Raw genomic sequence first — 13,631 nt, forward strand, 5'->3', positions numbered from 1 at the left:
AGTATGAATAATTAGTAACCTTCCAAAACAGAAAGCACTGGGCCCAGATAGTTTTACTGCTGAATTCTACAAAAACATTTAAGGAAGAGATTATGCCAATTCTCTGCAATCTCTACCAAAAATAGAAACAAAAGGAATACTTCCTAACTCATTCTACGAGACCGGCATTACCCTAATACCAAACCCAAACAAAACCGTTACAAAAAAGGAAAACTACAGACTAATATCTCTCATGGACATATATGCCAAAATCCTCAAAATATCAGCAAACTGAATCCTACAGTGTATAAAAATAATTATACAGCAGGACCAAATGAAATTTATTTTTTTAAATATATATTTTATTGATTTTTTACAGAAAGGAAGGGAGAAGGATAGAGAGTTAGAAACATTGATGAGAGAGAAACATCGATCAGCTGCCTCCTGCACACCCGCCTCTGGAGATGTGCCCACAACCAAGGTACATGCCCTTGACCGGAATCGAACCTGGGAGCCTTCAGTCTGCAGGCCAACGCTCTATCCACCGAGCCAAACCGGTTAGGGCCAAATGAAATTTATTCCAGGTATGCAAGATTGGTTTGACATTTGAAAATCAATTAATGTAATCCATCACATCAACAGGCTAAGTAAGAATATTATGTAATCCTATCATATATAGAAAAATTATTTGGCAAAATCCAACACCCATTCATGATTTAAAACAAAACAAAACAAAAACCATCAAACTAGGAATTTGAGAGGTACTTCTTCAACTTGATAAAAAACATATGGTACACAAAAACATACAGCAACATCATAATGGTCAGAAAATAGATGCTTTCCCCCTAAGATCAGGAATAAGAAATAAAATATCCTGGAGAGAACCAAGATGGTGGCATAAGGTGTGCTGCCTCCCACAACAACATTGAAAATACCAACTATAAGACAAAACAGCTATCATTCAGAACCATGGGAAAGCTGGCCCAGTGGAAGTTCTACAACTGGAAGGAAAGAAAGAAGAGCATTGAGACTGACTAGGATATGCAGAGGTGCCAAGAACAGAGGTACGGAGTCGCACACCAGGTGGGCTGCAACTGGATGCGCGGTTTTTTTCAATCGAAAGGGGTTACAAACTCTCAAATCCACTGAGCTTATTTGGGGCGGGATTCTGAGGTCCCAGACCCCTACGGGGTGAGGCAGGACGGCCTTGCAGCGGGTCGGAAAGCAAGGGCAGCTTTCTCGCGGAGCTGCTCGCCGGGACTCGGGCAGAGTCACAGAGAGGCGAGGAGTCGTGGAGATGCCATTGCTGTTTGCTCCGCCCTGGTGACTCCCTGAGACCCCGCCCTACTCAATTTACATCCCCGCCCAAACTGTGCCAGAGGCACAAAAGGAACCACCGGCGCTTTTATAGCATAACCCAACAAACTGCAGATTTCAACTCCTCACACCCATAAGGGACACACTCAAGAAGCAGAATCAGGTTCGGAGGAAGCCAGAACCGGACCCGGCTGGGCCAGCAACATGGAACCGCTGTACCAGCAAACGCACAAACAGGCCCACCAGATCCAGTCTCACATGGGACGCTGGGAGACGGCAGACAAGCAGTCTGTGCACTTAGTAGAAAATGAAATCCAAGCAAGCATACCAGATATTCAGCCAGCAAGAACGCCTGGAGATTTTGTCCAGCAAGGAGCCACCCAACAAAAGACAGAATACCAAACTTCGTGTTGACCAGTTAAAGTATGATGTCCAGCACCTGCAGACTGCTCTCAGAAACTTCCAACATTGGCAATACGCAAGGGAGCAGCAGGAGAGATAGTGAGAGGAGCTTCTGTCTCGCACCTTCACCTCCAATGTGGGATGTGGCACCCCCTGCGAGACTGCGACGGCCCCTGTGAGGCTGCGCCGACCCCTGCAAGGCTGAGACGGCCCCTGGGAAGCTGAGACGGCCCATGTGAGGCTGAAACGGCCCCTGTGAGGCTGGGACGGCCCCTGTGAGGCTGAGACAGCCCCTGGGAAGCTGAGAAAAATACCACATGAACTCACTCATTTATGGATAATAAGAAACATTATAGACTGATGAACAAAAATGGATACAGAGGCAGAGCAGCATTGAGCAGAATGTCAAACTACAGTGGGAACCCTGGGGAGGGTTGGGGGGAGTAGGAGATCAACTGAAAGATTTATATGCATGCATATGAGAATAACTAATGGACACAAGACACTGGGGGATGGGGGGAGCCAGGGGAATGTCAAGGGGGAGAAAAAAGGAGACATGTGTAATACTCTTTGTAATACTTTAAGACATAAAAAAAAAAAGAAATAAAATATCCTCTCTCACCACTCCTTGCCGGGAGCCGGTCCATCCTTGCTGCTTGACACAGTCGCTGCAGGGAAGAAACATCTGCACAGCATATGTTTCAAGGGACCTGGCGTATATAGCATACTGTTATTAATATGTTTGCTCCCCTTAGCGCTATGTGTTTTAACCAAGGTCACCTCTCCGAGAAAGGTTGTTTCCCAGGTAGGGATTTTTCCCTGAAGTTAGGGAGGGGATAAAACCTCTTAACTAAGTGCCAGGTGGGTAGTTAATCACTTTAACTATGAACAATCACGCTTAAGCTACGTAATCTTTACTCCCTGGAATGGAGATAAGAAACGCCCTAACCTTTGAAATAGAGATTGATAGGATTGGAATCAACTGGTATAAATACAGATGTAACAAGACAACAGGACACAGAACCCAGAGACAGAGAACCTAGAGTCAGAACCTAGCAAGAGAACCTGGCTGAAGAACCAAGAGACAGATCCTAGACAGAGAACCTAGAGAGAGAACCAAGAGACAGGACTTGGCTGGAGATCCTAGACCGAACCTAGAGACAGGACTTGGCTGGAGAACCTGGACAGAACCTAGACACAGAACTTGGCTGGAGAACCTAGACAGAACATGGCAGGAGAATCTGGATAGAACCTGGATAGAACCTGGCTGGAACCTGGCTACAGAACCTGGCGACCGAACCTGGCTGGAGAACCTAGCGAGAGAACCTTGCTATGCTGATCAACTGAACGCAGCCTCCATGTCCTTCATTCTTCCCCGACTCCGTCCACACCTTTGGGGACCCCTGGACCCGCTGAGGTTGGACCCCAGCAACTCCTATTCAACAACACACCAAAATTTCTAGCCAATGCAATAGGACAAGTAAAGGAAATAAAAGGTATACAGATTTGAGAAGGAAGAAATGAAAATGTCTTTGTTTGCAGGTAAGATGATTATGTATGTGGAAAACCTCAAAGAAGAGAAAAAACAAGACTGGAACTCAAACAATATAGAAAACTATCAGGATACAAGACCAATCTACAAAAGTCAACTGCTGTCATACGATTCAGCAAGTCTACTTCTGGATATATAGCAGTGAGCAATTGGAGTTTGAAATTTAAAATACAACACTGCCGAAACCAGTTTGGCTCAGTGGATAGAGCGTCGGCCTGCGGACTGAAGGGTCCCAGGTTTGATTCCGGTCAAGGGCATGTACCTGGGTTGCGGGCATATCCCCAGTGGGAGATGTGCAGGAGGCGGCTGATCGATGTTTCTCTCTCGTCGATGTTTCTAACTCTCTATCTCTCTCCCTTCCTCTCTGTAGAAAATCAATAAAAATATATAAATAAATAAAAATAAATAAATAAATAAATAAAATAAAATACAACACTATTTTTGGGATTTGAGAGCGGGGTTAATGGAGGAGTGGAAGGAGTACCAAGAAAAGAAGGAATAACGGTCATGCCAAAAAAGGCCATGGCCATGTAGAGCCTATTCGCTGCACCAACTGCACCCAATGTGTGCCCAAGGACAAGGCCATTAAGAAGGTTGTCATTCCATTTTTGCTGGCTATAAGCAGGGTCTCCGGAACCAGTGGGCTCCATCTTAAAAATGAAGGTGTTTGCCGAAACCGGTTTGGCTCAGTGGATAGAGCGTCGGCCTGCCGACTGAGGGGTCCCAGGTTCGATTCCGGTCCGGGGCATGTGCCTGGGTTGCGGGCACATCCCCAGTAGGAGATGTGCAGGAGGCAGCTGATCGATGTTTCTCTCTCATCGATGTTTCTAACTCTCTATCTCTCTCCCTTCCTCTCTGTAAAAAATCAATAAAATATATATTTTTTTAAAATGAAGGTGTTTATGCTCTAGATGAAACAGAATTCTATCTAGGCAGGAGATGTGCTTATGTGTACAAAGCAAAGAACAACATGGTGACTCCTGGTGGCAAACCAAACAAAACCAGAGTAATCTGGGGAAAGGTAACTCATGCTCATGGAAACAGTGGAATGGTTTGTGCTAAATTCCGAAGCAACCTTCCTGCTAAGGCTATTGGACACAGAATCCGTGTAATGCTATATCCCTCAAGGATTTAAACACTGAAAATAAATAAAATGGATTTGTAAAAAAAAAAAAAGTTTGTCATTCAAAATATAGTAGAGGCCACAGCCTTTAGAGACATTCCTGAAGCAAGTGTCTTTGATGCCTATGTGCTTCCCAAGCTGTATGTGAAACTACATTACTGTGTGCACTGTGCCATTCACAGCAAGGTAGCCAGGAATCGTTTTCGTAAAACCCGGAAGGACGGAACATCCCCACCCCAATTTAGACCTGCTGATGCTGCCCCATGACCTCCACCAAAGTCTATGTAAGGAGCTAAGTCCTTAAGAACTGAAGAAAAGTTCTCTGAGGGGGAGGGGGGGAGTAAATAGAAATTGTACTTTAAAAATAAAATACAACACTATTTCCATTAGCACAACCCGTCCCCCCCAAAAAAGTTTAGGTCTAAATAAAAAATATATATGTATGAAATCTATACAAGATAAACTTGAAAGCAATGAAAAAAAATCTAAATTAATGGACAACTATCCCATGATCATGGATAGGAAGACTCAGTAGTGTTAAGATATCAGTTCTTCCCAAATACTACCTATATCAGTGGTTCTCAACCTTCTGGCCCTTTAAATACAGTTCCTCATGTTGTGAACCAACCATAAAATTATTTTCGTTGCTACTTCATAACTGTAATGTTGCTACTCTTATGAACTGTAATGTAAATATCTGATATGCAGGATGGTCTTAGGCGACCCCTGTGAAAGGGTCGTTCGACTGCCAAAGGGGTCGAGACCCACAGGTTGAGAACCGCTGATCTATATGCTGATGTCTCCAAAATTATTATTTCCAACTCCATCCTCTTCCCTGATGCCTAAGTCTATATATACCTTTCCTTTTTGATAGTTCCATTTGGATGTTCAATGGACATCTCAAATTCCAAATGGCCAAACAAAAATTGTACGGTAATGCAGTATTTTATTTATTCTGTCCATTAATGAGTAACAAGACTTCGTGTTGACCATACAAGAACGTTTACAATATTAATCTAAGAGAAGTTCTTTAAAATATTTCAATACCAGGTATTAATAAGAGAGTAAAAAATTACCGTCAAAAACTTATAATGAATGTTTGATGTTAGTCTACATACAGTTCAGCTTTTGGTGTAAAATTCTTCAGCTGCAAGAAAGAACATTTGGTTTGTTTCACTAGTAGGAATATCTCTTAATGCGGAGATGGCCTCTTTTTGTATTTCTTCTGCTGTTGATTTTTAGCATAGTTATCTAACGGTTGTATGAATAGAATTGAATGGATAGGTACTCATCATGTTTAAGAGTACATACCTGATTACTCTAGGAATGATGAGGTAGACAGGTAATGCAACTGCCCAGTACTTTTGAGACCAATAGGTTAAGCCTAAAGAGTTTAGCCAAAATTCAGAAATAGAAGCCCACATGAGATATAGTAGGAAACTACCATATCAAATATAACATAAAAACAACACACAGGCACATACAGAGCCCTTCTCTACCGTTATGTATGTCTGTTTTAGTAGCTCATAGAGATAAAAGAAACAGCCAATTATTCCTGAGTTTATCTCAAGCTCAGCTGATGGATTCAGGACTCTTACTATTCCCTAGATCTGGAAGGAGGTTCTTCAAAGAACTTCACTATTAGTAAAGAAATATTGACAACTCCACTGTTATGATCTTGTTATGATCTTACCTGGGAGAAGCCGTTGCTATCAAGTATTCACTTTGAGGAACTGGCCAATGCTTCTCTTTATTATAAGGTTTGGAAAGTCTCGGAAATATAGGTAGTTCCTGAGCAAATGAGGAGCAGAGGTTCATGGCCTTAGCCCTCTGTGCAGGAAGGATGTTTGCAGAAATTAGAGATGGGTGTTTATTGTAGCTCCCATGTCCGTTGAACCAAATTCCCTGAGAACCTCATTAGAGATAAGCAAAAAAAATCTGTCCCACCTACTCGCTGGTCCTTGGGGACTCAACAATGATGATGAAGTATATTATCAAGTCCTAAGTCAGAACTTAGAAATAAAGCACTCTAGGTAGAGACAGGTCCCAGAGAAAATTTCCAAGACCTCATTGCATCATCTTGTGGATCTAGGCTTATGTTTGTAGATTTTAAAATTCCATTAAGTTTTTTTCTTCTTATTTTCTTAGTTCAGAAACTGGGATTACTGTAGTATTTCTCTCATGTCTAGTCATTTACAGTGTAGAGTTAGTGATGTGTTTGCCGAGAGGGATGCTGGGGGTGGGAGGAGGGGGAGGCAATGGCATTACAGAGTTGTGCTTAATCCTTTAAAGCAGCGGTTCTCAACCTGTGGGTCGAGAACCCCTTGGGGGTCGAACGACCCTTTCACAGAGGTCGCCTAAGACCATCAGAAAACACATACATAATTACATATTTTTTTGTGATTAATCACTATGCTTTAATTATGTTCAATTTGTAACAATGAAATTAGGGGTCACCACAACATGAGGAACTGTATTAAAGGGTCGCGGCATTAGGAAGGTTGAGAACCACTGCTTTAAAGCATTTGGTGTGAAGGATAACCTGTTTGTAGTTGCAAGGAGAAACGAATCAGAGAGAGCACAGCATGCCATGACAGAAACTCCAGGCTCCGAGAGTAGATTTCTTTTGGGATATACTCTCAGCTCACAATGAGTCACTTTTCTGAGAATGAGGACCTCAGGGCTGTGGGCTCCAAGTGCACAATTTATACTGCACCACGTCCTGCCCAGGAAGGACTCGTGATTGGAGGAGGGAACTAGGGGCTGAGGCTGAGCGGCTGCAGGTCATTCTCAGCATGACTTGGTCTGGATATGTCGAGCCAGATGTTTACAAAGCTCTCCTGACTGCCCCATAGATGGAGATACAAAAGATTACAGAGCAGGGCAAAAAGTGCCAACACAGAGAGAAGCAGAGATGAGCTAGAGAGACTACTGATGGCTTTCCAGTTCAGGGTTCAAGTCCTTTTCTGATAATTGGCTACATGGTGGCCTCACCCACAGTTCTTAGTTGCAAATAACAAAAACCAAGTTTTGCTGAGCTAAGCAGAGAATTATTTCTTGAAAAGGATAATGGATACCTTGCAAAAACACTGAGCAGCTGGAGAACCAGGCTTAGAAGGTCACATACCAGCTACAATAGCCCAAATCATGCCACAGAACTGTTTTATTGGCATGCCAAGGATTGCTGCTGCCTCTAAGCACAAATGTTAAGAGTTCATGGTTTTGGCCCCAGACTGTGGCTCAGTTGTTTGGGCATCATCCTGTGCAGTAGGGGACATGCAGGAGGCAGCCAATTGATGTTTCCTTGATTGATGTTTCACTTCACTCTCTCCCTCTTCCTTCCTTTCTCTCTAAAAATCAAATTTTAAATAATCTTTTTTTTAAAGAGTTCATGGCTTTGACACAGCTGTCACTGGACATAGGCTGTCACCAGTAGCACTGTTGCCCTGGGAATCCATCTTGCTGCAATGGCTGCCACTACTAGAAAAAGTTTCTCTTGGTTTCCCCTTCTTCATGTCAAAGGCTAAGTCATATACCCATCTGATGGGTAGTCATATACCCACATCTCAGCTGCAAGAGAGGCTGGGAGACAAGTTATTCAGGGTTTCTTTATATAGGAACTAGAGGCCCAATGCACGAAATTCGTGTATGGAGGGGGGATTCCCTCAGCTCAGCCTGCACCCTTTCCAATTGGGGACCCCTTGGGGGATGTTTGACTGCTGGTTTAGGACATAACTGGCAGTGGGACATCTCTCTCGCAATCTGGGACTGGCTCCTAACTGCTCACCTGCCTGCCTGATCACCCCTAACTGCCTCTGCCTGCTGGCCTGATCATCCCTAATTGCCCTCCCCTGCTGGCCTGGTTGCCCCCAACTGCCCTCCCCTGCAGGCCTGATCCCACCCCCAACTGCCCTTCTCTGCTGGCTAATTTGGTTCTGATTGGTCAGTTTCTATGCCAGTCAGTGTCAAAAGCTCCACTTCCTAGGCAGCCATTGGCTCCCCACAGCACCCTGATTTGGTTCTGATTGGTCAGTTTCTATGCCAGTCAGCGTCAAAAGCTCCGCCTCCTAGGCAGCCATTGGTTCTTCATAGCACCCACAGTTAGTTCTGATTGGTCGGTTCCTTTGCCAGTCTGTGTCAAAAGCTCCACCTCCTAGACAGCCATTGGTTCTTCACAGTGCCCACATTTGGTTCTGATTGGTTGGTTCCTATGCTAGTCAGCATCTCTGGGCCTATCTCCGGGCTTGATCAGAGAGGCAGGGCTGAACAACAGCCCAGTGGAGGTGGGGAGAGAAAGAAAGGTTAGGCTGCTGGGAAAGAAAGAGGGAGAGCCCTAGCTGGTTTGGCTCAGTGGATAGAGCATTGGCTTGTGGACTGGAGGGTCCCAGGTTCGATTCCAGCAGGGGCACATGCCTGGGTTGCAGGCTCAGTCCCCAGTAGAGGGCGTTCAGGAGGCAACCTATCAATGATTCTCTCTCATCATTGATGTTTCTATCTCTCTCTCCCTCTCCCTCTCCCTTCCTCTTTGAAATCAATAAAAATATTTAAAAATAAAAAAAAAGAAAGAAAGAGGGAGAGAAAGAGAGAGGCAAGTACTGATCAACAGCTGCCACTGAGGCTGTGGATCAGACCCTACCTCTCTCTCTGGGTCTCAGCCCCCTGGGCAGTCAGTGCTGGATCACCTTGGCAACCCAGTGCTGACTGAAGGACTTCTGGGTTGGTCAGCCTTCGGTTGTGATCGGTTGTTACAACCCTGGGCTTTTATATATTACAATAAGTAGGCTTTTTACTTACCTAAGCTTTGGAAGGGGTTACAGAAGTGGAGAAGCCAAAAAGCATGATAAATGTCCACTAGAATATAACCCTTTGGTTGCATGACATTAAACACACATACCTCTTACCAATTTACCCTTCAGTAGAAGATAAATATTCTGGCCAAACATAAAGCAACTACTCTTCTTACAACAGGGAAACAACTCAAAATTCCATCAGTTACTGTATCCAATGTCCACAATCAACATCTCCGCTATGCTAATCATGATCCCATCATGTCAATCTATAACTTCTGAATCAAACTTGAAAACTAATAACTGCATACTTTATGTGTATACTTACAAAGAGGTACAAATGGAAAGGAAAGAAAAAGAAAGCTAGGAATCCATCTTGCTGCAATGGCTGCCACTACTAGAAAAAGTTTCTCTTGGTTTCCCTTTCTTCATGTCAAAGGCTAAGTCAAGATATCTGATGGGTAGTCATATGCCCACATCTCAGCTGCAAGAGAGGCTGGGAGACAAGTTATTCAGGGTTTCTTTATATAGGAATAAGTAGGCTTTTTACCCAATCATTTATAATACATAAATATATACATAACAAAGGAAGGATGAAAATATGACTGGATGATATAGTCTTCATTTCCACAGGTAGCCATGAATCCTTAGTTGATAGAAATAATTTTCCTTATCCACAATCTAACTCATGTTCCCTTTGTCTTTAGCCAGCATCTCAGTTGTCCAAGGTTATTAAAATCTGATATAGTAACCTAAACTTTCATGTTTGAGAGATCTGGCACCCTTTTGTTCTTACCCATATAAGATTATCCTGATCTTACACTGGACATGGCAATTCCAGAATCCTCTCAAGGAGATCTTTCCATCCATAATCCTCTGTTACATTGTGTAGCAGCAAAATAATATTAGAATCCCCTTTTTGGTCAGTTTATCCAGTAACAAATGGAGCCCAAACTGGCCAGAAAAAAAAAATCTCTTCAGAGTCCACTGTTGTTGGGATAAGAAGAAAAATTTTGCAAGCTGATCATTAGGTAATACGTCTACCTCTTGTTTCCTTGCCCCATAAATTCCAGGTTGGGAGAAAGTTCAGCATGTATTGGTATGAAACTTACACTGTATCCTGTAAAACAACCCTCTAGCCTCACAGGGTAACCTCAACTGGTGCCAAAACTGAGTCTGTAAAGATCATTTCTCTATTCCACAGGGTCAACTGCTCCTTGGGGATGGTGCATAAGTAAATGCCAATGAGCCCATGGGCCCCAGCCTTATTCCTCATATAATTACTCTATTGTCAAGTAACAAATTATCCCGAAACTTAGCTTCTTAAAACAGTAAACATGCATCTCACACAGTGTCTGTGGGTCAGGAATCTGGTAATGGCTTCGCTGACTGGTTTTGGATCAGGGCTTCTCATGAGAGAGCAGTTGAGCTGTCAGCAAGGCCTCAGCCGTCTGCATGCTTGACTGTTGCTGGAGGACGGGCTCCCAAGATGGCTTGCTCATGGGGCTTTTGGAAGCCTCTGTTCCTCACTCGGGCTTCGCCGTAGAGAAAACTTGGTCTGTCCTTGCAGCAGAGTAGCTGGTTTCCCCAGAGCAAGTGATTCAAGAGAGCAAGATGGAGACCATATCCTTTATAACTGAGCTCCAGAAGTCACACACCACCATTTCCACAACATCCTATTGTTTAGACCAGTGGTTCTCAACCTTCCTAATGCCGTGACCCTTTAATACAGTTCCTCATGTTGTGGTGACCCCTAATTTCATTGTTACAAATTGAACATAATTAAAGCATAGAGATTAATCACAAAAACAATATGTAATTATGTATGAGTTTTCTGATGGTCTTAGGCGACCCCTGTGAAAGGGCATTCGACCCCCAAAGGGGTCGCGACCCACAGGTTGAGAACCCCTGGCTTAGACACTACTATGGACTGACTGTATTCCCACAAAATTCATATGTTGAAATCCTAATCCCAAAAGTAATGGAATGAGGAGGTGGGGCCTTTGAGAGGTGATTAGGTCATGAGGGCAGAGCCACCACCAATGGGTCTAGTACAGGAGAGGCCTGTGAAAGCTCCCTTGTCCCTTCTGCCCTGTGAGGTTACACTGGAAAACCACCTATTAACCAGGAAGTGAGCTCTCACCAGACACCAAATGTGCCAGCATCTTGACTTGGAACTTTGCAGCCTCCAGAACTATAGAATATAAATGTCTGTTTTTTATAAATTTCTGTTGTCTGTGGTATTTTGTTAGTGCAGCCTCAATGGATTAAGATACAAAGTCAGCCCAATTCAAAGTGGGACGGGATTGCACAAGACTATGATCATTGAGGGCCATCTTAGCAACTGGCTACATCTCTTTTATTATAAAGTGGGTTTCTTGTTTAGAAATGTTTGTGGGGGGCATTGGGGGACATCTTTAATACTCTCAACAACAATAATTAAACAAACAAATAAATTACATTTGTAGGATGCCAAGTTGATGAATAGATCCATTCATCCCTAATAGACATTCTGTCAGTCTTGCAACCTCAGATTGATTAAGCACCCTCCAGGTACATTCATTTCCCTTCCCGAGTGTTTCTGAATGTTCTTAGATACCAATCCTCATCGGAGGTTTTCTACCTATATCATCCCACATGGCATTCATTATATATCATCTTGATTAAGTGGTAAGTGATGCCTGAGATGTCATAAAGATCCTGAATCTGACTCACGAAGCTCAAACCTTCACATGCCTTTAGGTCTGCAGAAACAAATACACAAACCAGCATTGCCTCCTAGACCAGAAATCTTAATAAGCTTAAAGCAGCTATTTTCAACCATTAACGTGCACAGAAATCACCTGGGGATGTTGTTAAAGAGAAGATCCTGACTTAGGAAGTCTGGGATGGAGCCTGACATAATGCATTTGCAAGTCACCCAGGCAATCCCTGATCCTCAGATCACACTGAGTAGCAAGGGCTTGCCCCTGACTCGGAGCCCCCTACGTACCTTTACACGCTGCTGGCTCACAGCCGACCCCGCCTTTTGAAAGGATATCAGGTTCGAGGTCAGCCCTGGCCTCCAGCAGTCCCAGCCTGTGGAAGTAGGACTTGGAAATCCTAACACCTCCCTAACCAGGAAGGGGAGACAGCTGGGATTGGAGACCTAGAGGAAGGGAGCTGGTGGAATGTGGAGACTCACAGGACGCGCCAGTTGTCCAGGTTTGGCGGGCACCAACCCCAGCGTGCCTCTTTGTGCTACTTCAGGTAAGAGGCTCAGGCACTTACTGCACAACAGAACCTTCGAGAGATGGGGAGGGGGAGGGGGAAGGAGGGGGAGGGAAAGATGGGGGAGGGAGACACAGGGAGGGTGGGGGAGTAGAGAGAGGGGAGGAGACGGCTCTGGGCTGATGCCCTGCGGGAAGGAGATGACGGTCCGCTTTTATTGGATAATTAAAGGAAGATCGCAAGGGGCGGGGCACGGAGGCCAGGAGCCGCAGCCTCCGATTGGTCCCGTTCGGTAGAGGGTGCGCGCAGCGCTTCAGGAAAAAGGTGGGATTGTCCCTCCTTCGCTGCCGGTAGCTTAGCTGACCATCTCAGGAGGTCCTCCCCGCGCGCGGGAGACGCACGTGGAGAAAGCGGGGGGATTTAAGGGGGTCCCAAAAGCTTAGTAATCAACAAATATTTCAATGCAGTGGTTTGTAAAAATCAAAATGAATGCAAAAGTCTTTAAACGAAATATCAAACGTTTAAGATGGAAGTTCATTTTAATATTATTGAAGACCTTCATTTGGCCCAGAGAAATTGTCAGATATGGCAATTCTCTCCGCTGAAACCGAGATAGGCCAAGAAGTAGATTTTGGTTAATTTACTTCCACTAAAGCTGGTGTGAAAATAAAACGCAACCGGCCGTTAATTAAAGCAGTGACAACCGACTTTATTCAGTAACTCCCGACAGCAGGGGAAGGGGCGGGCACCATTCCAATTTCTGCAGAGGTGTTGGCGTTAAAGGGAAAATGAGGAAGTGGGGAGGAGGAGTGGCCGGGGCGTAAGCACTCGGGGAAAGTGGAATTTTACAAAAAACTGGGGTGAGGGGTTTGGTCCTTGTAAAACCCATCTGGGTCTGCTCTTATGAAAGTTAACCTCCCATCCTCTCGCAGAGACAGAAAGAAAGGGGCCCTCTCTCTCCAATATTCCCGGAACAGAGAGCAAATTCGTTTGGCAGCCTTAATTTTTGTGAGGCAAAAGTAAGGAGGGGCCAGGGTCGTCCTGGAGATGTGGTCTTGAGCCGCCAGGTGCCAACATTGGTGTTTGTTCAAGTTTTTCAGGCCAGAGTTGAGCCTGGTCCACAAAAGGGAGGAGCCTGACTAGAGTTTGGTCAAGGAGGGAATCTTTTTCACTAGGAAAGCAAAATTTTAAAATATTCTGGTTTGGGCATAAGTAAAATATTGGAATTAGATCTGTGAGTTGTAATAGACCTAATTTTAAA

The 13,631-nt window shown here is 44.3% G+C and overlaps 2 pseudogenes; one reads left to right on the forward strand and one right to left on the reverse strand.

Moving 5' to 3' along the window:
• The first annotated feature begins 1,724 nt into the window (after positions 1-1,724).
• On the forward strand, positions 1,725-4,661 carry LOC139009486 (small ribosomal subunit protein eS26 pseudogene; annotated as a pseudogene).
• Positions 4,662-5,494: 833 nt separating this feature from the next.
• On the reverse strand, positions 5,495-6,191 carry LOC139009487 (phosphatidylinositol N-acetylglucosaminyltransferase subunit P-like; annotated as a pseudogene).
• Positions 6,192-13,631: the final 7,440 nt, after the last annotated feature.

This window comes from Myotis yumanensis, unplaced genomic scaffold, assembly GCF_028538775.1.
Source record: "Myotis yumanensis isolate MYYU_CA2020_CCGP unplaced genomic scaffold, mMyoYum1.0.hap1 SCAF_4, whole genome shotgun sequence".
Lineage (NCBI taxonomy): Eukaryota > Metazoa > Chordata > Mammalia > Chiroptera > Vespertilionidae > Myotis > Myotis yumanensis.